The sequence below is a fragment of the Heterocephalus glaber genome, unplaced genomic scaffold (genome assembly GCF_053883595.1).
Source record: "Heterocephalus glaber isolate CG9 unplaced genomic scaffold, H.glaber_assembly_v1.0 deba00001572, whole genome shotgun sequence".
NCBI lineage: Eukaryota > Metazoa > Chordata > Mammalia > Rodentia > Bathyergidae > Heterocephalus > Heterocephalus glaber.
In genome coordinates, this window is record NW_028258357.1 from 24,509,501 (window position 1) to 24,534,775 (window position 25,275).

The 25,275-nt window shown below is 53.4% G+C and overlaps 1 long non-coding RNA gene across 2 annotated transcripts in view; it reads left to right on the forward strand.

The window, feature by feature from the left end:
* Positions 1 to 25,275, forward strand: part of LOC110349152 (uncharacterized) — a 222,741-nt gene that overhangs the window by 149,735 nt on the left and 47,731 nt on the right. The window lies entirely within an intron of this gene.

The following is a 25,275-nucleotide window of genomic DNA, read 5'->3' on the forward strand; positions in this document are numbered from 1 at the left end:
TCTGGCTGACTGCTCGGGCGCCGTCTGTCACCACCGTGCTTGGCAGGGAGGAGGTGACACTGCAGGAGGCCACGGACAGACGTGTATCTGATACGTGGAGGAGTTGGTGCGGGGGGGGGGGCACTCGCAGGCAGGGACTTGGTGTCACCGTGCCATGGGTTCGATCGACAGGCATTTCCCTACTGTGGAGGCTCTGTGCACGGCTGGGTGCTGGCCACCCGTCAGCACCCCACTTCCGTACCCGAGGACACAGGCTCCTGGGGACTTCATCTGGCCCAGGTTACAGGAGCAGAGCTACATTTTAAGAGAAGCCAGATGTGGTGGTACACACCTGAAATCCATACCCTCAGGAGGCTGAGGCGGTAGGATTGCTGTGAGTTCGAGACCAGCCTGGGCTACATCATGAGATCCTGTCTCAAAAAAAATAAATAAATAAAAATAAAGAAGAAATATAGAGAGAGAAGTTAGCTCCTTTAGCCTCTTCTTTCTTTTGCCTGCGCTTCTCTTTGCTTTGCTCTCCTCTCCTTTCCTCTTTAGGTGAAGCCCATACTGTTTCTGCCCCTCCCTCTCATTGATCGGCCCTCAGTTCCTCCTCGCTGCTCTCGGTCACCCTTTCCTGTGCTTTCTCTGTGAGTTGTGGGACCAGCATGCGTGCGTGGCTGAAGGAGGTGTAGGAATCTTAGCACCAGCCCAGGCAGAATGTTCTGGCATGTGTCCAGATGTCCCCCCAAAGCCTATGCAGCCATGGGGGGCTTTTCAGGGGTGGCTGGATCTGCAGTGAGGGGTGCTGGGATCAAGGGCATGTGATCACTAAACCAGTCCGCGGATTGGTTTGGCACAGTTCTGGCTAGAACTGAGGGTGTGAGTGCCGCACCCGCCCTAGGGAAGGGAGCCTGCAGAGAATGTCAGGGACAGAAAGAGGCTCATGTGCCCTCACCTGCCTGCCTGCCGTGGACTGTTTCTCCTCTGCCAGGCCACCCTGCCTTGGAGCCAGCCGGCTATGGACTGAAACCTCTACAAACTGTCAGCTAAATAAACCTTTCCTCCCTTTAACTTTGAGCCTCAGGTATTTTGTCTCAGTGATGAGAAAAGTGACTAAGACCCCCCTGAAACCATGAGAGGCTGTGGTCACGGGCTGAGCTATTCCAGCATCCCAGAGAACTCACATTGCCGGCGGCCAGCTTCCTGCTTAGCCCGAGCCTGTCTCTAGGCTCTCCCCCTGGGAGACCTCTGCTATCTTTGGGTACAGGAGGGGTTGTCAGTCCGCGAAGCCCACAGGAAGCACCTTTTGAAGAGATCTTTCTTTCTGATTCTATTTCCCCTCTCTATTTTCCCCTTTTCTGCTTTTTTCATAGCTCCACCCCGCCCCCAAGATAATGGTGTCAAACACCAGAAATTCTGCCTCAAAGTGGTAAAAGCAATAAGGAAGTTTATCTTCGAGTTAGCTGATGTAGGGACTCAGCCACATTATTACAAACAGGGACCCGAGTGCTTCCACATTTCTGCTCCCCTCTTCCCAGCGTCTTCCATTGATCTTGGGACTAAGGCCAACAGCCACTCAGCCAAACATCTCAGGAGATGACGGTGCAGAGTCTGTGTACCCCAACTTCCTCCTCCACACCCTGACCCTGTTTTCTTCTCCTCACCCACCCCCCAGAGAACAGAAAGCTTTGTCCACCAGCACGCGAAGCAGCTTCCTCTCCTGTCTCCCTGGCTGGAATCAGAGCTCCTGCCGCACTTGCGTGACTCTATCCGAGGGGCGGGGTCCTCATGATCCCCGTGTGGAGTGAGGGGTGACAGGGAGCTGCCTGTAAGAACTGTGCACTGAGATTCTTCTCCATTGCTTGGCATCTGGGGCTCTGGCAGATGACCCTAGCCTTCTGGGTCCGAGGCAAAGCAGCTTGGTTATGCACAGCACAGCTGGCTGCACAGTGTCAGTCTGCATTCATTCCCCTGGCCTCCAAAATGTCCCAGGCCAGAAGGGGGGGCCCAAGAGAATTTGCAGCTTGGGAGCTGCATGCTCAGGGAACTCAAATTCTTTAAAATAGGCTGTAAGGAAATGTTCGTGTCCTGTGGGCTGGTGGAAAACAATCTAACTGTGTGAATTTGGGATACCAGAAGGAGGAAGGAATCAGGAAAGATATTTGAAGGAATAATGGTTTAGAAACTCTTTTGATGCTAGTTGATGAAACTTATGTCATCACAGAACAAAAAGTCCAGTGAATCCTGAGTAAACATGAGGACTGTCACATAAACACACATCATAGTTAAGTTTCCAAAACCAGAGGGAAAGAGAAAAGCAGGATGGTGGGGAGGGACAGGAAGATGTCATATGCAGAGCAGGCTGCTGAGCGATGACGGTGACTTCTCCTGGTCTATGCAAGCTGCTCAGCATTTAAGCAACACACTCACAGAGTAGAGCAGGAGCATTGCTTATGCGGTGATAATATTTTTAAAAAATTAAAACAAAAAATACCTTCTTGAAAAAGCAAAAGTTGATATAATTTACAAAACATTGCCATGTATTACAAGAAAATATAAGGTCTTTAGGCATACAGAGAATGAAAATTTCACTCTGTAACAAAGAATGAATACCACCAGAAGTAGTAAATATTGAAATAAATGTGATTTTTCCTTATTTGTAGTCTGTTAATTGACTTTATAAGATGGTACTAAAATGTGCTGTGGGGTTTATGTTACAGCATTTGTAGAAGAAAGCTCAGGTGACCAGAACATGGGGCAGGAAACAGGAAGTGGAGGTCAGTGCTGCATAGCTCTCGTGCTCAGCACAAAGTGGGGTGATACGGCTTGAAGGTTGACTGTGATGAATCAAAGTGCTGTGTTGTAAAATTGAAAGCAGCCACTAAAAAAGTAAATGAAAGCATAGAGAATAAGCCAATAGCAGAGATAGAATGAAATACAAAACTACGCTGAATCAACTCAAAGGAAGACAGAAAAAAAAGAATAAAGAACAGATGGGATAAAAAGGAAACATGTACAATATGGTGGTTTAAAACCCTACCATATTGATAATTATATTAAAACAAAATGGTATAATGCTCCAGAGATGGTCAGATTGGATTAAAAAAAGCAAGACGTGATGATATGCTGTTTATGAGAAACTGCAGTGGTACCTCAGCTTATGAATTTATTTTGTTTTACGATTTTGGGGAAGATGGGTGTGGTGTTTTCACCCAATACGGAGTTTGTGAATGCAAGCAAACTTTTTCTGAAAGCTTTTGTTTGAAAACTGAATTGTTTGCAAAAAGAAGTGCTCATGAACCAAGGCATCACTGTACTTAAGTACAAAGACACAAATGGGTTAAAAGTAAAAGTATGGGAAACATATACTGTGTACAAAGGCATCAGAATACCAGGCTGTTCTTAGTGTTTATTTACATGCATTATTTCAATGAATGTTTTAATCAATTTGTAATAAACCAGCCATCACCTCAAAGATCAAAGTCCTTGCGCTTACTTGCCCTGAGACTGGAAACTCCTGCAAGGCAGGAATCGTTGTATTTATTTCTGTGTCTACAATGTCTTTGTGCTTGTGACTATAGCATGAGATCTGACCCACAAGAGGTGCCTGATAATTACATTTCACTAGTGTTCTTGTTGTTTTTAATCAATACATAATAACTGTATATCTGTAGGCACAAAGAGATAATCTGCCGTGTGTATACGTTGTGATGATCAAACAAGTAACATCAGTAATTAGCATATTCAATACCTTGTATGTGTATCATTTCCTTATGGTGAGAGCAGTCAAAAAGCTTTCTTCTAGGTCTTTTGGAATATGCAGTCCTATTAGTGTCATTGGAACACATTATTAGGATGTGCAGTATTATTGTCAACTATAATCTGATAGTTCCATTTTACATGAATAAACAAATATGTACTGCATAGGGGGATGGCTGGTGCAGGGTTGATGAGTGGGTGGTGAGTGGAGGAATAGGTCGATAAAAGTGCAGACGAACCTCGGACGTGGTCATGCCTCATCACCCCTCATGTAGTGTTTCCACTGAGCAGATGTCAGTTTAAAAATGAGACCAAACGTTCCGGGGGGGAGATAATGCTGTACATCGATGAGCAAGGTGAGAACGCCTGGTCTTCGCTGTAGGAGGCAGGCCTGGCACTGGTTAGCAGAATCCAGCAAGGGGCCTCTGAGGCTGAGGGCTGCTTCCGGCAAGACAGCAGGTGCAGTCTGGAGAAAGCAGAGCAGGAGGCTCTTCCTTCCCATGTCCGCCCTCCTCGGCTCTGAGCACAAACCAAACAGCCCACCTCCTACCACTCCCTGTAGGGTATCCAGTCTCAGCAGCGTCTGGTATTTTGAGAATGGTATCTTTGTGGGTGATTTTATGTTTAAATCCTGCCAAAGGAACCTGTAATTGCATCTGTCTCTCAATCTTAGAGCATAAGGAGAATGTGCTTGCCAGGTTGTTAGGACGATCAGATGCTTCAAAACCATTCACAGAGCAGTCAATAGACCGATACCATAGCTCTTATCACAGTGTATGGGTTTTTTGTTTGAAAATTCCATTCTTACCACTCCCTGTGTGGAAGTTATAGGTATCTATTGCAGATTACTAAAGAAAAACAGTAGGAGGATTGGGGTTTTTCGTCATAAAATGTGTATAAGTGTGCACGTCCTTGGCCAAGGAGGAAGCAGCAGGGACCTTAGGGAAGATGGAAGCCAGGGAGTGGAAAGACCTCAGGACGCTCTGCTAGCGGCCACCTCACACGTCTCTGAGGGCCTTCTTTTCTCATCCCTCTTTAGACAGGACGAGCTATTGATGTCCGCCCAGCAGAAGCCTGAGTTAGTATCTTCTGAATTCATGAGTCAGGCTGCACTGGAAGGTCTCTAACCAAATTGAGTGCACTCATCCTGGCTCCATATGGAGCCCCTGAGAAGCATCACCAGTGCCACTCCCCAGTGAGAGGAGTCATCAAGATGCGTTGTATCTGGATGAACACCCCAAAGGTGGAGGCTTCTGAGAACAGGGACCCTGGCTCCCCTCGGGGTGTGGGTAAGTGCTGGAAGGATTTTAACTCCAATCTTTCTGACAGTGAAGCCCAGGAGTCCTTCTGCCAAATTCCTCTCCCCTGTCCATGTACAACCAGGCCATTCCCCTCTGTTCCAACTGGGTAGCTAAGTTATGCTGCAATGCAATTGAACTCCCAGATCTTAGTGGCTCAGAACAGTTGTTTGTCTCTCTCTTTCTTTTGTCGGGGGAGAGGTAGGGCTGAGGATCAGACCCAGGACCTCAGACATGCTAGGCAAATGCTCTACTGCTCAGCCACATCCCAACCCTTGCTATTTAATTTTGCTTCATCCATTGTTACCATACTGAAATGAAGTCTACTGAACAAGGCACAAGTGATTTCTATAAAATTGAAACCTGATCATATATTTTTCTTTTTTGCAAGCTCTCAATATTTTCCCATTTTTTCTTAGATAATTCTTAACCTACAGGCTTGTGTGTGTGTATGTTTCAAATGCATGAGATTTAAATATATAGGGTTATGAAGAAAATTACTTTCAAATAAATCATTAAAAAGTCTTTTTAAATCTGTAACATAGCAAAATATATACTCCTTTATTGGCACATTGACTGCCTAGATACTCAGCAGGCTAAGAGCTGCTGTCAGCAACACACTTGCAAAGTAGTGAAATATGCATATGATATTTTGTGGTACTAACAAAACATGAAATATCTGTAATTTCTAATGCTGAAAAAGTTATAGTTACTGCTATTAATAATCTGGTTTGTTGCAGATGCTCTCATTTAAAAGTAAAGCCAGATTTTCATTGGAGAATTCAGATAAGGTATTTTCCACCATTCAAGTTTATGAATCTACTTGAATTCTACCCAGCTTAAGTCACCTTCAGTCTGAAGGTGACCTTCAAGTGTGTTAGCAGGAGAGAGTCTTCCCGCCGTGGCCCCTTGTGTGCCTCCCCAGTGCTGTCATTCTCACACTCCTCTTGTACTCTGTACTCGCGTCTTACACTTTAGTACACACCTGTCACAACCCCCACGTGACTCAAGTTCAACCTCAGGGGTAGCCTAAGTGCTCTTCAGCCTTGGCTGTAGCTCTCAGCCCACTGAAGCAGCTCTGTGTGGCTCCATATTCACTGCCCAGAGACACCACATTAGTTTCCTGCTGCTGCTGTAAGAGCAGATGTTCTTGAAGGTGGGTTCCTGGCCCCTGGGAGGGACCTTGTCAGAAATGCAGGTTCTTGGTCTCCACCCAAGAGCGACAGGAGGAGGAAAGCTAAGCGTGGGCCCAGCAGTCTCTGCTTTATGGAGCCCTCTGCGTGGTCCTGGAGCTCACTGGAGTGCTCGGAGCAGTGACGCTGTGTTGTGCGTCTCCCTGACTGGGCAAGTGCGAGACCCGCTCTGCTCCACATCACTCTTCCTCTGCATGCAGTCCCGTCGCTGATAGGCCGTGCCCGGAAGGAAACGGGACTGCTGAGCTGGCTTTATTGCTTTTTGTTACTCTACAGATTTATAGGTGACAGTAAGAATAGTGTTTCCGGAAGCATTTTAAAGGTCGTGGAACAATCTTAATTTTGCCATTGTTAAAATCGCTCTTCCCCCGCGTGGTGTGTCGACAGCTGTGTGCCACGGAACCCACTGGGAACTGCCTGTATTTGGAAAAACATTAATAAAGCCTATTCGAGATTTTTTTTCCTGTCTCTGCTCAAATGTGGTCTTAGAAGAGTCCTCCAAGAGCTGCCTTGTTTCGTACTGCCCTGTCCCATCTTACCCCATTTCCTATTTTCTTCGCCGCACTTACACCTAGCTGCAGACACGTTTGTGTCTAAAATTTATCACCACAAAAGCACCACAAAAACAGGGACTTTTCTGTCTTTTTCATGGCTTCATCCCAAGAACTTGGAACAGTGCTTCACACAGAAATGTTCGCTAGACATTTTGGGATCTGGATTTGTTGATCTCCCCTGAGATGGACGACTCAGCCCTCGCTGCTATTTACAGCGGAGTTAGGGCTGTGCGGAGTCCGAGCCAGGAGCTGGGGAAAGGAGATAAGGAGGCCTCAGCGTGTGCCCACACACAGGCTCCAATGTGGATTCGCTTCTGCTGGGGAGGAAGGCAGCTTATTTAGGAAGGATGAGGGCTTTCGGCTCATGATTCCACCCAGTGTCTGGCTTCTTCCTCCCCAACTTGGTGGGGACCCAGCATTTGGAATGTGGTTTCTCCTGCTTCTGATGAGAGGGATCAGCTCTCCTGAAGAGCTGCCTTGTTCTCATCTGCAGAAAGGATGATGGTTGCTGAGACTGATGCTCACAGCAGAGAACAGAACACAGAGGGGGTTATGGGAAAGTGCAGGTTAGCCGGCCTCTCTCTCCTCCACAGTTAGACTACATCGGGATATGTGGCACTGGGGGTCAACTGCGCTGTTACTATTGCTCACTTACTTTTGCCATACACATATATGGCTGTGTTTCTTGTTTACTAATCTTAGAAATTTCATGGCATAGGTCGCATAGACAGAAACAGTTGTGCAGATTCCAAGAATTTAAGCAGTATACCAAAAGCCACCTATTTAAGATTCAAACTAAGAAGTCCAGCTGCAAGCCCAGGGCATCCATAGTTTCACAGAGCTCATGGTCGTCAAGAGGGACCCATGACCCCAAAGGAGGGAAGGGTTCTTGTGTGAGGGGTGAGAACTGCAGTGACAACATCTGGGTTCACCAGGTCCCAGCATGGGCTGATTCTGGGATCCACCGAATGGGGCTAAGTTCCTCCCCATCGTGAGTCCTCACATTATCCTGAACAGCTAAAACATCTCCTTTTATGAATTGAGGAAGCTGAAATTCATAGACACAGAGGGCCAAAGCTTACAACGTCTGAAATTGCTCCAGAACAAGCTGAGTCTGAGCTGCAGCATCACCATGTGACTGTGGCTTTGGAAATCCCTCCCACAGAGCGCGTCTGAGGCAGAGGTGTGTATCTCACTTCTGGGTGTGTCCGGCAATCCAGAGGTCTTCCAGACCGGCTGGCTAACAACCTCCTCACACCATGCCCTTCCTGCTGAGCAGAGCCCAATTCTGTATGGCAGCAGGTGGAAAGCCCACTACCACCCTCGGGATGAACCATGATTGGTGGAAGCCAGCTCTGGCACTGAATTCCTGTGTACCAAGCCTATTCTTCTTGAGGTGGTCCAGTGACCTGTTTCTGAACAATGAGAAGACAGGAACTCTTCTGGAGACTTCCCTAGTGAAAGAGACACGTGATGGGTAGAGGATTATTAGTTTTCTTGCAGCTACTCTCCTGCCTTCCTGCTTGGGTTGTATAATTAATGTGTGTACAAATATTTATTGAGCTCCCACTATGTGCCAGTAATGGAACTAGGATCTCTCGACACAATGGTGAACAGGACACAGGAACAAATTCCCTACCCTGGCTGATCTTGTAACGGAGGAAGGAAGACAATGAACCAGCGGCAAAAATCCACTCGAGTGCATCCGCCGAGGAGAAAACAGGAGCAAATTAGGATAAGAGGATGGAGTGGCTGCTTGGTAGCCTGGACCAGAGTGGTAGCAGGACAGGAGGTGAGAAGTGGCCTGATTGAGATTTCCACTGGAGACAGATCTAGCAGGACCTCAAGATGGACAGGGTGTGCCACAGAGAGGTGAAAGCCAAGGCTGACTCCAGGGCTTGGGGGAGCTGAGCAGCCAGAAGGACAGAGCCGTCGCTTGCTGAGAAAGAAGGGTCAGATCAAGGACAGATTGGGTTTGGGGAAAGGAGTGAGGTCCAAAGTCCACTTCGGGGTGTGTGAACTTTGAGGGTATTGAAGTGGAGATGTCAAAACATGAGTTGCACATTCAGGCCTGGAATTTAGTGCTAGAAACATAGATTTGGAGCCTTAAGTTTATTCAGTACTGTGAGCCCTGCCAGGGAGCATTAGCTAGCAATCATGCAGCAAACACAGAAGAATGAGGTCCTACCCACGAGTGCTGGGCACACCGAACTTGGGAGCTGGAAAGGTGGGAAGGAGGGAGACAGAGAAATCGAAAAGCGAACAGGAGCCGGGACTTGTGCAGGCCTGGAACCAGTTACAGAGGAGGTCACAAGGCCGACTGGGTGCATTGTGTGGTGGAGGTGGAAGCTGAGACCACTGGGAGACTGGGCCATGTGGAGGTCACTGGGACCGTGCAGGAATAAGGCTGGTGGATTGGTGCAGGAAAGGCCTGACTGGGACCAGGGAGAATGGCGGGAGAGATGAACGAGAGACAGGTGGTGTGGAAAGTTATCTCGCACTAGAGGGGAGCAGAGCAATGGGGTGGTAGCGTTAGGTAAGGATGTAATTCTTGCGGGGACCATGAGGGAGACTAAGAAAACTTTGGCTAGAGACTATGTGCAGGGAGTGCTGGCTTTAATTATTCTTAAACTTCAAGCTACTGTCAGTCAAGCAGTCCACCTGTGCAGCCAGAGGCGCCTGGCGGAAAAGGCACTGAATATGTTTGCGGCCAAATTAGGTTTTGATCCCCTTTCCTGTCCCTCCCTGCCCCTTCCACTGTCCCCTTGTTGTGTGCGTGTGCCAACTCCCCACGGGGAGCGCAAACGTTATGTGCCACACACGCACAAATAATACAAAGTCAAAACATACTTTTTAACCGCCAACCAAAAAACTACACGCACGTGTACTTGCACTGGTGCCGTGAGGCTGTCTGGCGATGAGCCACGGAGCCAGGCCCTGCCCGGCAACTTCCTGCTGTGGTTAACAGCGGAGCCTGTGCAGCCTACCTAACAGCCAGCGGTACATCCGTCCTGCTCTCTAAGAAGTTCTCCCCTAAATTCGTGCCTTAGAAAATTCACTCCGGAGGCGAGCGCCTGGAGGCGGGTCTGCTGGGAGTGCTTTTGTGCCTGGAGCTCGGGCCTCCCAAGGGTCAGCGCCAACCACAGAGGGCTCGTGGGGGCCACTCTGCTTCTCCTGCCGCCTCCGACCCTTCGAGGGCCCGGTGAGACCACGCCAGGCCACACCTCCGTCTGAGGCTCGAAGGCTCCGAAACAGAGAGGCTAAGATTCTGTCCGTCCTAAATCACCCTGCCTTGGGCACCCGTTATGAAGCAGGGAGCTGCTGAGAGCACAGGAGTCTTTAGAGGAGCCAGGGGCCCAGTGAGGTGCCTGCCCACGCAGGCCGGAAGTGGGCCGCTCCAGCTGTGCACGCTGACTCGGCACTGTTGGATCTTCATTCAGGTCCTCTGGGTAAGGAAGAGCCCGCCCACCCCGCCTATCGGGAACCTACAGAAGCCCAGCCAGCTCTCCCCTCCCCAGGGCAGAGGCTCCAGGAGCGAATTTCGGGGCCGGGATCAGGGCCCGGAAGGAGGACTGCTGAGCTCCAGTGCTGGGCATTTTCCTGCCACCAGCCACCCGCTGCCCACGCTGCTGCCCGCCCCTCCCTGGCCGCCCCCTCGAATGGGGTCGTCCACTGTCAGCTGCCGCAGCAGCCCCCAGAACATGAGCTCTCTGGGCGCCTCCTGAGTGCACACTGCCGAGCAGTGCTGCCTCAGAACGATTAAATCAGCGCACGGTTGGCAGATGCTGGCGCCGCCTTGCTGTGGTCCCGGACTCCCCTCCTCTGCAGTTAGTACCTGGGGACACAGTAACCTGCCTGGATCCCTCCCCATTGTTGCGTCCCTGGCAGCTCGGGCCTCCTCACCCCCTAAGCAAGCCGGGCTTCCCTGGGCCCTGGGACTAACTGGCTTCCTAGGCAGGGACTAAATCCCTGGTCTACAGCCTGGCTGGGATGCCATGCCCTGTACTCCGGTGCCAGCGTGAGCCGGGCTTCTGTTTCTTCTGACCTGGAGCTGCAGTCCTTCTTCTAGTTCCTCTCTGTCATGTCACTGGCTCCTGGGTCCCTTCTCAGCCTTAGCCGTCCTCGCTCCAGCTGGGACCCCGACCTTTGCCTTCAGCTCCCCTGTTTTGATCTGAGCCTGGAAGGGCACCCCAACTAGTGAGTCCAGGCCTGACTGATGCCAGCTCCTTGCCCACGAGTAGACTGTGGAGGGAAATTCATCCTCCTGGCTGTGGGTGGAGCCATCGCCTCTGCTCAGGCTTCAGGTGAGTGCCGCCCTCCGTCTCCAGGAGCATGCACTGGTGGCCTCCACAGACCCTGCAGGGACAAGCCCTGCTGGTAACAAGCCTCGCTGGCCATTCTCCCTTGGGAAGCTCTCTTCCTTGGGAGGAAGCCAGCCTGACTGGAAGCCACGTATTCCTTGGGTTCCAAAGACCAGAGCTTTTGAGGAATTCTTAAATTCCACGTCTCTTGCATTTTGAACCCAGTTCTCTCAAGTGTAGAAAGCTAAGCACAATGGGAGGTGTCACATGCAGTCTTGGGATCTCTTCTGCACTAACAAAGCCCAGCTTGGAATTGGCTGTGTTTAATGAAATGCTCAGCAATTGCTCAAACGTGCCGCTAATCTCAGGCAGAAAATGCCATTTGCAAACTTCCTCTGGATCTTCCACAATGACTTCACATTTCTCATGTTTGGCTGAATACCATCACTTCAATAATGGGAAACACAAAGCCTTTTCAAAGAAGCGTGCTGTACAAGAAGTCTTTTTCTTTTCTTTTCTTGACTCTCACAGTTGACTTTTAGCATCTGATGTTTGAGGTTGTGGTTAGGGGTTTCTCCGTGTTAGGGCCATATACCTCTGTAGCCAGGGGAAGAAGGGAAAACTGAGTTTTGTTAAAAGAAGAAGCGTGCACCTTTGAGAGGTGGCTCTGTGTGGAGAAAGGAGGCGGTGAATCTGAAAGAGGCAGCTGCCCTGGAAGGCGCCTCCCTTTGGGCCTTCAGAGCTGGAAAAGCGGCTCCTCCGGTGGGCGGAGGTTTCTCTATGTCTCTCCTAGTGTGGTCCTCGCTCGCCCTTGATGAGTTTCCTACTCACTCACCCACTCCACCGTCCTGCATTCTGTGTGACCCCCTCAGCACTTGCTTCTCCACACCCCATTTTTACGCTCAGTTTCCCTAGAGATTTAGGGAAAGCTCCATTCCAGCCAGACACTCGTCGGGATTCCGGGATGGCGACCCAGGCCCGTGTGCAGGCTCCTCTGCCTTTCATATCCTGGGAAGGAAAGAGAGGGGCGAGATGTTTCAGCTGGACCTTTGGCCCTTCTGTCCTGTGACTCTGGGGTGACACCATGTGCTGTGCAGAAAGTCCCAGCAATAAGTGACCGGATGTGCCAGGCGCTCCTGTTCTTGGGCGGCCCCTCCAGGTGACTCAGGTTGTCAGGCTTGGCCTGCCACAGGCTTCACCTTCCCCTCAGTGGGTTTGCAGCACCTCTTCACCCACCTGCCTAGCAGAAGGAGAGGTTGGAGAAGGCTTAGCCGCGTCTGGTCTAGCTCGCCTTGCATCAGGACTTCTGCCTGCAGAGCTGGGGGACGTGTGTTTCTGCTGCCTGAAGCCGCCACATGTATGGGAATTTGTTAGAGCAGCCCCAGAAAACTCTCATGAGCCCCTCCCGGATGCACAAGGTGGGATTTCTCTTCTCACCTAAAGGGCAGTTGGGAAAACTGCAGAACTTTGAGGACAGCGCATGTGCTCTACCCAGGGGGTCAAAGGAGGAGTTTGGCTTAGGACGCAGGACGGACGAGGGAACCTGTCAGTTCTCTGGGCACTGGGCCAGCATCTGAAGCTCGTTTCAGCTGGATCAACCTGGGATCTGCCCAGGGCCAGTGGAGCGCACGTCCAGGTGTGTCTGGTGGGTCATGGTGGCATGGCCTTGGGGTACACGTTTGGCCCCTAACCCCCCCCTCCAGCACTGTCTCTGCTCTGCTTCGAGAGTGAACCTGGAGCAAAGTCAACCTCTCCTTGGTCACCGTGCAATGGTGATGGGACTGATACTGTGGCAGAATTCCAAGGACAGGAGAGACCAATGGGAAGCAGAAGGGCTTATGAGGTGCACCCTGCCTCTGCTGGACTCGTGTCCAAAAGACCGAGTAGAGAGCAAGGCGTTTCCAGTTGATGCACATTGTCTGGGGGGTAGGGAGTCTTTTTAATGATGCAGCAAGTGAGTACACGGGGACACGGTAAGGGTGGACAGTCGTGTACCTCAGCCTTCCAAGACAGAGCCTTGTGAATCTTGAGAGAATGAGATGACATGAGCTTAGTTTACAGGACAGAGGTGCCAATTTTATCTGTGCCAGAACAAGGCGTTACAGCTGCAGGGTCGAGAGAGGGGACTGCCCGGGGCTGGGAAAGCCTGATTTTCTTTAAGTCCTGCTTCAATACCAAATGCCTCTATCCTGGCTCTGAGAACGCGCCTTGCGGTGAGACGTGGGCTCCTCCCAGCTCTGTTACTGACCTTCCAGGTGACCTTGGGCTGGCTCGTTTCCTTGCAAAGTGACAAAATACCTGGGCCTACCTTGTAAATGACCGTGCACCCAGAGCACCCACCCCAGTGTCGGCACCTAGCAGGAAGCTGCCGGCCTCTTTTCTGCCCTGGCTCAGCTGTGAGCAGGCACATTCCTGGCTCTCAGCAGTGCTTTGCATCCTGAGCCCTGCTCAAGAAGCACCTGTCGCTCTGGGTCTCCGGCACATCTGCAGCTCCTGATGGGTGCGGTGAGCTGGGAAATGGAATCGGCCTTGCTCCTGGTCTAAGTCTTTCTCTTAAACAGTGATTTTTTTTTTTTTTGGTACCAGGAGTCAAACTCAGGACCTTGTGCTAGCGAGGCAGGAGCCGGAACCACTGAGCTAAATCCCCGGCCCAAGTCCCTGTCTTATTTATCTCGTATTCTATACAGAGCTTTCTTAGACCTGGACAAGTGTTTCGATTTAGTTATGATGGGAATGAGTGAGAATGCGAGGCCGGGTCTTCAGGTCCGCGAAGAGAAGCATCTGACACGAGTTCCTGTTGGGTCTTCTAATTGCTGAGCGTGCCTGCCGGCAGGTCAGAGGGCCTCACTGCCTCTGCAACCCACGGGTGGTGGACGCGTGCGAGTCTGTTTCAGGGCATGCATTCAGATCACTGGCTCCAAAGGCACGGTGGTGCACAAGCCGTTTTCTCCTGGGAGGACCGAGTAAAGGTCAGGGCTTGCAGGGTGTGACGTACTGTGCCCACATCCTTTCTTGCTCTTCATTACCATTCTGAGCACTTGCTGGGATGGAGTGAGCTTGGACCCCCTCTCCTGGGTGCTCACCCCAAAGCTCACTGGGCCGCAGGCTCCCATCCACTGACATGACGACCCCTGGCTAGGCAGGTCACAGCAGCCGCGTCCACGGTGCCGACCATTCCACAATGCCAGTGGGACGCCATGGGGCTTCCTGGTGTCCAGCTGGCAGTTCCCAGGTCTGTGCACATTGGGATTGGTCTCACAGTGCTTTTCCACTGTCAAAGTAATAACACACTTGTAAGCATCAACTGGGCTCTTCCCAGTCGCAAACATGAGGCCAAGCACGTATGTTGCTCACTCCCCACTTCCTCATCGGGCCTGGAGCAAGGTGCGCTGCCAGCATCATTCTCAGCACTGCAGATGGGAGGCTGCGATCCGTGAGGTTCAACAACAGGAGGCCAGGGGCAGCCTGGAACTCAGTGCTGCTGTAAGGTGGGCGTTCAGAAGAAAGGGTGGCTCCATGCTGAGAGACTCTGATGCAAACAGTGTCCCATCCCTGCCGTGGCTACAGTGGAGGAATAAACCCCCCTCACCAGGGTGCTCTGACAGCAGAGTGGGCAGAGAGGACATCAGCACCAGTGGGAACTGGCCAATAGCTCCCACTCCCTCCTTAGTGACCATATGGATGCCAAGACACCCCAGGTGAAGCTAAGGGTGTTTGCTGTGATGTGGCCTCAGTTTTCCTTCCAGCTCACAGGTCCCTAGGCCTGGAGCCAATTTGACCTCAAGCATGAGGGCACCAGGGGTGGAGGAGGAGTCTGAGAGTCCAAGTGGAAAATTCAGGGGACAAATCGTCAGGTTCCCTCTGGTACCAGCTTGGAGTCCAAGTGCTGGGTGCTGGCCTGAGCTGAGTCTTCCAATTTAGTCTCCTGAGAACAGGTGCCGGTGATTTGAACAGTGGCGGCGAGGGATTCTCAGACAGCTAATTCTGATGTTCACTGGTGTACAGCCCCGGAGCCCCACTGTCACTGACACTCCTGTCCCTCTGCACTGCACGCTGCGGTGCCGGAGGTGGAGGACGACAGCCAGTCCAGAGGCGCGAGTCAGCCCACTCCGAGACGGGGAGGAATGAGGTGCAGGTTTGCTGCTGAGATGGAGCAGGCCTCTCCAGCCCCCAGAGCTGGAAGTGTCTGCACTCACTTCAGGGAGAGGGCACCACCTGTCCATCTTGCCAGAGGTCTCCGCAGCAGACTCTGCAGCCCAGGTCTTGGCTGGTGAAGTCAAGGGTGACCCTGCTTAGATCGGCTGTCATTGACCTGTGCGCGCTGCCTGATGTCATTACTTTTCTTGTTGCTGAGACGAAACACCTGACACTCCAAGTTAAAGGAGCAAGGTTTGCTTGCAGAGGTTTCAGTCCATAAGCGGCTGGCTTCAAAGCAGGGTGGCCTGGCAGAGGGGCATTGCAGAGGAGATACAGTCCGTGCCAAGCAGAAGGCAGCCAAGCAGCGAAGCAGCAAGGAAGCAAGCGGACAGCAGCCTCTCTCTGTCCCTGTGTTCCAGCCGGGTTACCCGCCCTTAGGGCAGGGCACTCACACCCAGCATGGGCTCCTGCACCCCAGCATCGCATCTCTGATCCCAGCAGCACACACCCTAGATCCAGTCCCCTCCACAAAGCCCCACTGTGACTGCATGAGGCTTTGGGGACAGCTAGATCCATGCCAAAACATCGCCTCTCGAGGGCTTAGCAAAGTGGTCACTGATCAGGAATGAAACAGAGTCTGCACGGCACAGAGTGCATTCTGGAGCTGAAGTCCTGGTGCTGCCACCCACTAGCTGCGACCCCGCTCCGCTCATCTCTGAGGTGGGGCACACAGGAGCGCCCACCTCCCGGGGAACCAAGACCTCTGCCATGTATCTTTGTGAGAGTCAGGTGAATCATTTCATGTAAAGCGCACCAAAACCAGGGTTTTTCACAGGGCAAATAGTCACCAAGTGTTGACAGGCTGCTGTGCAGGCCTGGGTGTAACTTCTAACTTGGACCTGCTGCTGGCTTGCTCTGTGTGGCTCTCGCTGAGTCATTAACCTCTTTGAGGCCCCTCCCTCCTCCCTTGTGCGATGCAGCTGCAGGCTGTGCCCTCCCTGCACCTCCCTCTCCTGTTCTTTCTCCACTGTCCTTCCTCCCAGTAGTCCGAGCCCCACACAGTGTGAAGTCTGCTGCCACCTCTCCAGGCTGTCCTGCATGCTCTGGCTCCCGTGCCCAGCAAAGGTACTGGGGGTCATCCTGACCCCACCCCGTGTGGGCAGTGGCGGAGACTGGTGAGGCTGAGGAGGTCCTCGGGTAGCCAGCAGAGGTCAGATGTTTGGAAGCAGAGGTGTGGAGATGGGAGGGGACAGCGCTGGTGATGTCCAAGGGAGCATCCACCTTGTGTCACGTCACCCTTAGAGCAGGTGACAGGCTTAGGCTGCCCCAGCGCTGACCACTGGTTGGTGTCCACATCTTACTCCACTCTGAAGGGAGGCGCTGCCATCACAAATGAATACGTGCTGCCCTGTGTCTCCAAGGAGATGAACCACGGCCTCGAGAGGGGCCAAGCACACCTGCTGGCAGGAGCCGAGCTTTCGCTGTCAGGGTTCGGGAGGGCACTGTCCTCAGCAGTGCAGCACCCTGGTCAGCAGGCTGCCATTCTGTCTCCGGGGGGCCGTGGTGTGACTTCGAAGAGAGGTGTCTGGTGAATGAGAGGAGGCCCTGGTTGCAGCCTCCTGACTCCTCTGGGGCTGCAGTGAGGCTGCTCCCCCAGCTCAGCTCCCACTGCCTGGGTCTCAGGCCCTACCTCCTGGACCTCAACCTCTCTCCGGAGCCCATGGTGGCCCTAGGGCGTCGGCCATGGCGGGCCTGCCAACTCCTCTGCCTCCTGGCACCTCCCACTCACAGCGGACACAGGCTTAGGGGTGTCCCCAGCCTAAGGGCCTCTGTCCTGGCAGAGGCCGTGCCCAGGGTCCCTGGGTTCACCTCCCATTTTGCCCTGTGCTTTCTCCCTGAGGGCTCGAGCTTCGCCTCACCTCACCACGCCTGCTGAACCTCTGCCCTCTAGGACTCCTTTCAAGGCTGCCTCTGTGCCGGGCTCCGTTGTGGCTTTTTAAAATGCTCACTCAATCCCTTGCTGCAAGCTTCTGTCAGGCGTCTCCACTCAGCCCCAGCCTCCTCCTCTTGGGGACGAGGGGTCGCTGGGGTCTGTGGGGAGGCGGCTGGGTATGGCTCCCCTGGGTTGAGGCCCTGCTGTCCTCTCCCAGCCGGTGGTGCGGACTCCACGATGTGGCTGGGCAGACTCTGAGGCCCCCGGCTGTCCCTCTCCCCTGGACTCGAGGGCGCAGCCTCCCTGCACCCTTAGGTCGACGCTGGTCCTGGAAGCCGCCCCTCCCTCCCCATGTCAGAGGAGACAGCCTCCATGCCCGGGTCCTCCCAGCGACGTGTGCTTGCCGTGAGTCACAGTCTTCGTTCTTCACGTCTGTCTCATGGGATCTCCTGAAAGCAGGGACAGTCTTGGACGGATCACCTTCGGAAAATGAAAAGGAAGAAGGGACTCCGTGTGAGGCCTTGGTCCCTGCCCTGCTGGCAGGGCCACCCCTCGGCCCCCTGTGTGCTCCTGGGACCCCGAGTTAGAGACTTCCGAGTGGCAGGAGCTGCTTGCTTAGGCTGAGACTGCAGATCCAACCCTAAAAGGCCGCCTGCCTCCGACCTGCTGTCTCAGCAGAGACCTGGTATCCTGAGGGCCGGAGGGTGGCACAGCCCTGCACCTGCAGGCAGAGGCTGCCGGTCACAGCCTGGGAGTCAGGGGCTCAGTCCTGAGCCGTGCAGTGGGCTCAGCAAGTGTTGGCTCCTGGGGCTGCTCCCTCTGGTGACCAAGGTACACCCTCACACCCTAGCTGCCGGGGAGCAGCTCTTCGCTTGTGGCAAGGGCGTCCATCTGCTTACTGCAGAAAGTTCCTCCAGCAATGGAATTCTGACCACACAACCTCTTCCCGTGGAGGGGGCTGTGCTGCCTTCTCCCTGGCACCAGATGCCCATGCGGTCCTGGGCTTGTCGGGTCCCGAGTGCCACTGCACTTTGACGTGGACCCGGGCGTGTTCATGGGAGCTTTTCCCACGTGCTCTGACCCCCGATGGTAGATGCGGTCCACCCCTTCTGCCTGTCCCATCTCAGCTGGTCAGGGGAAGGAGAAATCAAAGAGAGGAAATGCACTTGCCCCGGGCCCTGTGACCTTGTGGCCAGGTCGGCCCCGCGTCGGGGAAGGATCTCGCACCTTGTCACTGGGACGGAATTAGCACCGCTCCATGTTTCTGGGCAGAAGGTTTCTGCCTCTGCATTCTCTTGCTTTTCTCCCTCATTTGAATCTCTTGTCAGCCCTGAAGAGAATAAGTGGACAGGTGGTTTATTGCGGAAGTGTGGTCAAGTTGTGCTGCTCTCTCCTACTTTCCACCTGTGATGTGCACTCCGTTCTCCCCAAGCTCGGCACTCTCTCCGCCCTGTTCCCCTGTGCCTTGTCTTTCTGGTCCACTTCAGGCCCCTTTGCTCCCATTCTTCCCCCTCAACCCATCCTGGGCCAGAGTTTCTTCTGGGAGGATGTTAGTATCTTAGAGAAGCTGGGCTTTGGTGACTTGGGTCCTCATTCACATAAGCGTTGGACTCTGCGTCTCTCAGGCCCTTGGGTGACCTGATCCAGCGATGCCTGATCCACAGGTGGATGGTGAGAGCCAGTGAGGAGACACGAGCCAGCAAGGGCTCCCTGGGGCCCAGGCTGATGTAACTCATGCGCAACACATGGGAGCGACCAAGTAGGCTTACAGTGGCGCCGTGGAGTTGGGGTGGAAGAATCCAAAGGGCTGTCCAGGCGCTGGAGTTGTAGGATCCTGTGGGAAGGTGAAGGCCCGGTGCTCACTGTGGAATCTGGGGGTGTCTGCTTGGGAAAGTCAACGGCCCGCACTGGAAGGGGAGGAGCCAGCTCTGGGAGCCTGAAGGAGCCGGAGAGCCATGTCCACAGGCCGCAGTGAAGATGGGAGCTCTTCTGAAGAGGAAAGGAGACCTCCCTCTCTCCCTCTGCGCTCCTTCCAGGCTTCAAGCCTATCGGCCGGGGCCACCCCCATCCAGGCGGGGTTTCCTCTGAGTTTTCGGTTTACACGCCAGTCATCCAGACACACCAGAGCTGGGCCCCACGAATCCACCACGGTTCCTGGTCCACCAAGTGGACACCACCATGAACTGTCACAGCACACATGTGACAAGCGGTCATCAAGTGCAAATGTGTGCGCATGTGATGGTTTGTAGCCACTGGGCACTGAATCTTAGAAAACAGGGTTTCTGTCTTCTGGAGGCTTGGGATTTATAACAGTGGATGATACTGGTGCCTTTGTTGAATGTGTGAAAGGTGCACAGTGTGGTGAAGGGAAATAGTGCCTCTCACTGGGGTGTGGGGCAGCACTTTACCCAGAAGCCTGCGTTCATGCTGGGCAGGGAGGCAGGACCACTGTTCTTCCGGCCAGACAAGAAGTGGCAGCTGAACCCTGATGAGTGACTTCCTCAGATTTAAGAGTGTGGTAGAGAGAAACGTCTTCCTCCTAAACGGAATGAACAGCAATCACAAACATCTCTGTAGCAGTTGCCCTCATTCCCCCAGGGAAGCATCCGCAGTCCCCAGTGGACGCCTGCAGCTCTGGGCAGGGCCACATGAGTGTGAGTGTGTGCATGTGATGCTTTTTTCTGACTCACACACACCAGCCCGACACCCTGTGCTTCTTCCTAAGCACTCATCCCACGCCGGCTTCCATGCAGCAGCAGTACCAGTGTGCATTTCCTCTTCCTTCTTCCCAGTTGCAGGATGAAAGGCTCACCTTCCTGTCCATCTTAGTGACCTCAGCAAACTGTCTTTTCCTTCCCTGTTAAGTCCAGGACTTCCGCCTCTTTATGTGAAGAAAGCACTTTGCAGTTTCCCTTTGACACAGCTGCATCTCAGAGTCATGACTCTGGGCTTCAGCACGGTTGTCAGGCAACGCCGGGTCCCTTGGTCAGGGCCCTGCTGCACAGGCGGCCCACCTGACAACCTCTTGGGCAGCCTGTGGAGGTCACCTTGTCAGCCCAAGCCCCAGTTTCTCCATCGTGTGGAAGGTGGATGGTAACCCACACCTCAGGTTTCTGAGGGGGAAGTCCAGGGGAGGGCTGTCTACACTGCAGACAATGCGGTGTGGAGTCTGGCTCCTGGGTGACGCTCACTCCCATGCCCTCCCCTGGTGGTGGAGGCCGCAGTGCCAGTCACGTGGTGCTGGTGCATTGTTGGAGCAGAGGAGCTGGTTAGGACTCAGCATCTGGAGTACCTGAGCCCCTGGAGCTGCTGTTTTAGAGGTTACTATTACAAGTGACCTTATTAAGCAACACTCAATTCGTACTTAGGTTTTGTAAAACCAAAGGCAGAGCTGGGCAAAGTGACACACACCTGTTATCCCAGCCACTCTGGAGGCTGAGGCGGGAGGATCTCAGCCCTGGGCAACTTCATGAGACCTCGTCTCAAAACAGGAAGGGCGGAGTGAGTAGCACTGGGCTGGAGCAATTGCCAACCTTACGCAAGGCCCTGGGTTTCCTCCCCAGTATTGGTTTAAAACGAAACAACAAAATATTGACCAGCAAAAGCCGAGCACCAGAGGCATTTGACAGAGACCTCTGATGACGCGAGTCACCCAGGTCTCCTGTGTTGGATGAGTACGGTTACAGTCCTCAGTGCAGAGAGAAAGCTCGACCGCTGGGCTTGGTCCTGCCCACCGGCTGTGGGATGTGTGGGGCGTGTGCTGCCTGGGGGTCGTGGGACAGCCCGCAGAGCGAGGAGGATGCCCCGGCACAGCCCCCTGCGAGGAGGCCCGGTGGACACCCCTCTTTCCAGATAGAGGGCCCAGCCCAGAGTCCAGTGTCCCATGGTGGCTCACAGCAGGGCTGCTACTCGCTCGCAGTGCACGGCTGCTGCCCGGTCCTCCTGCCTGCAGCCCCCACCACACCACGAGGGTGGGCCCACTCAGCATGGCCAGCAGCACAGCTGAACCCAGGCCTGGGATTTGCCCGGCACCAGTACGCCCAACAGCAGTCACAGTGGGCCGGGAGGATGACGGTCAGGGAGCAGGTCACACACTGTTGTGCGAACTCGCACCCTGGTCTCTTTGTCCTCTGCCTGTCCCAGTCCCACCCGGCTGGCGGGTGGGCAGGTGGGAGTCTCCCCAGCGTTGGCCTCCAGGTGTGGGTCATGGTCACTGCCACAGCTGGGTGCACAGGGTAAGCAGGGGTCGGGCTGAGCTGAAGAAGCCCGGCTGGAGGTCGTGGACGGGCAGGGCCATTACGTGGAGGGCACAGAACCTGGGCTGAAGGGAGAGGATCCAAGGAGCAGGGGCAGCCTGAGGGGAGGGACGGAGGTGGGGAGAGGGGCCAGGGTCTCCCCTCGGCTGGCCTGGAGAGGCCGAGTGCTTGTCATTATCTGATGATCAAGCTCTCTGATTGACACAGCATTTGTGAGGTGCAGTGTGATTTTCTACCCGGTGTGTAGGCCACGGGTAATGACAAATCACCACAATCAGCACACCGATGGCCTTCCACTCCCCTTGGTTCTCCGCAGTGAGGGCACCTCCAGCCTGCCTTCCACGAGTACTTGGTACTCGGTACTCAGTAACCGGAGACCCGAGGCGATCTGGCCAGCTGCAGTACCTCTGTACCGAGGGTACCAGGACTCGGTCCTCCACTGGCTGGGACACTGGGCCTGGGGACCAAGCCTTGTACTCTAACTCCAGCTTCTGGGCAGGTTGGGCTGGAAGAGGGGAGCAGCTCCTGCCCACCCACAGGGGCCAGAAGAAGAAGAGATTCTGGAGTGTTCGGTGAGCTCTGTGGCGTGAGGCTCTGCGTGTCCCATGGGCGACACCATGGTGACCTTCGGGTTGAGGGGAGTTGGGGGCCTGAGCACTGACCACGCTACTGCCTGCGAAGGCTTCCTCCTCTCCCTATCAGCACAGGAAACGATCTGCAACTTCTGTCCTTCAGTGATTGAGAACCAAGTAACTGCAACCTGCCTCGTGCTGATGTTCAGAATCCACACTGCACACTGCGTGCTGTTCCGTTTGAATAATGCATGCTGGGCAGAGGCTCAGCTGGGCTGCAGAACAGAAGCTGAACCATCTCCCGGGGCAGGAGAGACAAGCGACAGGAGGGCCCAGGAGCGGTAGCCCTGGCCTGTCAGAGCCGCTAATGAGCCTCCATCCCGGCGCCCTGCTCCGGGCGCCAGGTCCACAGGGCCCTATGCAGGGCCTTCCCGCCACGCCTGACTCGGATGCCCTTGTCTTCCTGCGAGCTGGGGACTGGAGGTAATTACCAGCAGAAGCCGCCCCGAGCGGCCTCGGACTGCACTCTAGATTCGGGGCTGCAGAGGCAAAGGGGGCTTGCTCAGGTCTGCAGTGGCGTGGGCAAGGAGGGGTGTGGGCAAGGAGGGGTGTGGAAGGCAGGAGGTGGAGCGGGCCTAAGGGGCGGGCGGAGGGGAGAGGACGCGCGGGAAAGGAGCCGAGCCCATTCCGTCTTCACTCGCTGCGAGGAGAGGAGGGCGCACCAGACTTCTCTCTGGAAAGCTGGCGAAGCAGTCCTTGCTCCCATGACCTCGGAATGCGTCTACCAGGGCTGGACACACGCCCATCCGTGATCCAGGCGGCTTCTGTGTCCGAGGAAGGGGCACGTGCGCAGGAACGCCCACAGAGGAGCGTTCAGACCAGGCTCTACCGGAAACAACCTGCCGAGAGCCAGCAGAAGAGACAGGCGCGATTATAGAGAACAGCCGCGCCACCACCGACAGGGGGCCACGTGTGGTGCTTGATGAAGAAAAGAAGAAGGGTACGGGAAAGGGTCATTTTCAGAATTCCATTCTCACCCTGCTCAAGAACAGGAAAACCAATCCAGGGAGCCAGTCAGTCCCGGTGCTTCTCAGAGAGGCTGCGGACAGGAGGAGGCAGTCACAGCGTGGCGTGGCGCCAGGGTCTCGACCCGGCTGTAAAAGCCGTGTGAAAGTGCAGAGTGAGCTTTCACAGAAATTAGAGGCTGAACATTTGCATAATTTATGCAAGTCATAATTCAACAGAACATTTTAAGGACAAGATCTTTTTAAAGGCCGAGTGATCCCTTGTGTTTGTGTGCAGTGTATACTATTTAATGTGTTGATGTGTTGCGTTTTCGTCTCTTTGACGTGAGCACTGGTCTGGTGACCTCCAGCAGCATTCGGGTCCTGGCCGGAGGACTCGCCCTGAGGTGGGGGCCCGCATCTCTCTCTGGCTGTTGCTCACAAATCCTGCTTCCCTTCATCCACGTTCCTCGCCTTCCCCAGGTTTTTTCAGTGATATTTTTATGCACACCGGGTTTAACGTTTTACGCAGTCAATTCTGTCAATCTTTCCTCCTTGGCGGCTCTTTCATTGCCCACTTTCGTTTTCTGCCCAAGCTGATGCTTTTGACAACTGAGTAAAGCAGGGAGCCTGGAGCAGCGGGGGGGGGGGGGGGGGGGGGGGCGCCCAAGGTGGGGTAGGAGGGCAGCGAGGGGTCGGATAGAACAAGACGGGACTTGGGATTTCTCCTGAGCGCAGTAGCTGGTCAGGGAGGGAAGTGGGCGGGGTACACAGAGATGCCTGTGACCAAGGTCACCTTGGCTGCTGGGGACACAGAAGAGCCATGGAGATCCGCCTGGTCCAGAGCAGAGGCCGGGCTTCAAGGCCAGCAGAGCAGGGGCGGGGAGGCCTCTGGGACGTGCTGTCGCTCTGGCTTCCCTGGGATGGAGGGCGGGCGGGTGAGGAGAGAACAGGGGTCATGGTCAGATCCAGAGGGCCCCAAAGCCTCGTGCACCCAGAAGGGCTCTGGAAGGTGACCGGGTCGCCTCGGGTGGTGCCAGTGGGGCGACCCGGAAGGGTGCACCTCCCTCCCTGGCCCTCCCCTCTCTCCACTTCCGGACCGCTGCAGACCCTTCCACCGAGCCTGCTGACCGTGGAGGAAACTCCTGCGACGCCAGCCAGAATTAACCTCCCGTCCCGTTGGCTCGGTGGGAAGTCCCGCTGACTAAGGACCGCGGGCCTCACCAGGTGTTGCTCTAACCTGTGCCTTCTCTGTCTTCCTTTCCTTTGCATTCTGCGTCACCCCTGAATTAGTTTCTGGCGGGCTGGCTGAGACAGCGGCTTCCACCCTCACTCACTGAACTCCCCGTGAAAACGCGCTGAACGATCTGCCCCTCCCTCGTTCTGTGAGGTTGAGCACTGGTTGGTGATGAGCAGATTCCAGCTCTCACCTCCTCTCCAGGGATCTCCTGCTTTTATGATACAGTTTTGATAGTTGTCTGTTTTGATTTATTTGTAGAAAAAGCATTGTTTTTCAAAAAGTTCCCAGCAGTCTTCTTCTCACTGATCTCTTTTGTATGCATTATTATTGCTTTCCCCTCCGGTGAATTTAAGAATCCAATAATTAAATTCTAAACAAATCCCACTAGAAATTTAATTGGAATTTCATTAAACCCATAAATTAATTTCAGAAGAATTAATGTATGATTTTTCTTACACATGAACTTTTTCCTCTATATTAAAAATGTTTATTATATTTTTAGTACATTTTGAATGTATCCCATGGTTCTATGTATTCTTTAAAATCTTAGAATGGTGGGTGTTGCCTACCACTGTAAAATGTCCTTTTAGTCATTCTCTCATGGATTATATTCATGTATATGGAACATAGTTTTAAAAAATATTTATCTCCAGGGCCGGGGATTTAGCTCAGTGGTTTCGCCGCCTGCTGCGCAAGCACAAGGATCCAAGTTCGATCCCAGGTACCAAAAAAAAAAAAATATTTATCTCCTATGAGGTCACTTCACAAAAGTAGATTGGAAGGTATGTGCTTCAAAAACTGGTTCTCTGGAGGTTTGTAAGAACTTAATTGCATTATTGTACAAAGTGATAATTTTGTCACTTTTACAACAATCAACTCTCTTCTAATTGTACTGCTCAGGATTTTCTGAACCACACTGAATTATGATTATGACTGTGGGCTCTTCTTTGCTTGCTTTTGTCTCTACTTTTAGAAGGAATTGTCTTTAGTTTTTAACTGTAAAAATAATGCTGATAGTTTTGTTAAGATATGGTCTTACTATGTTA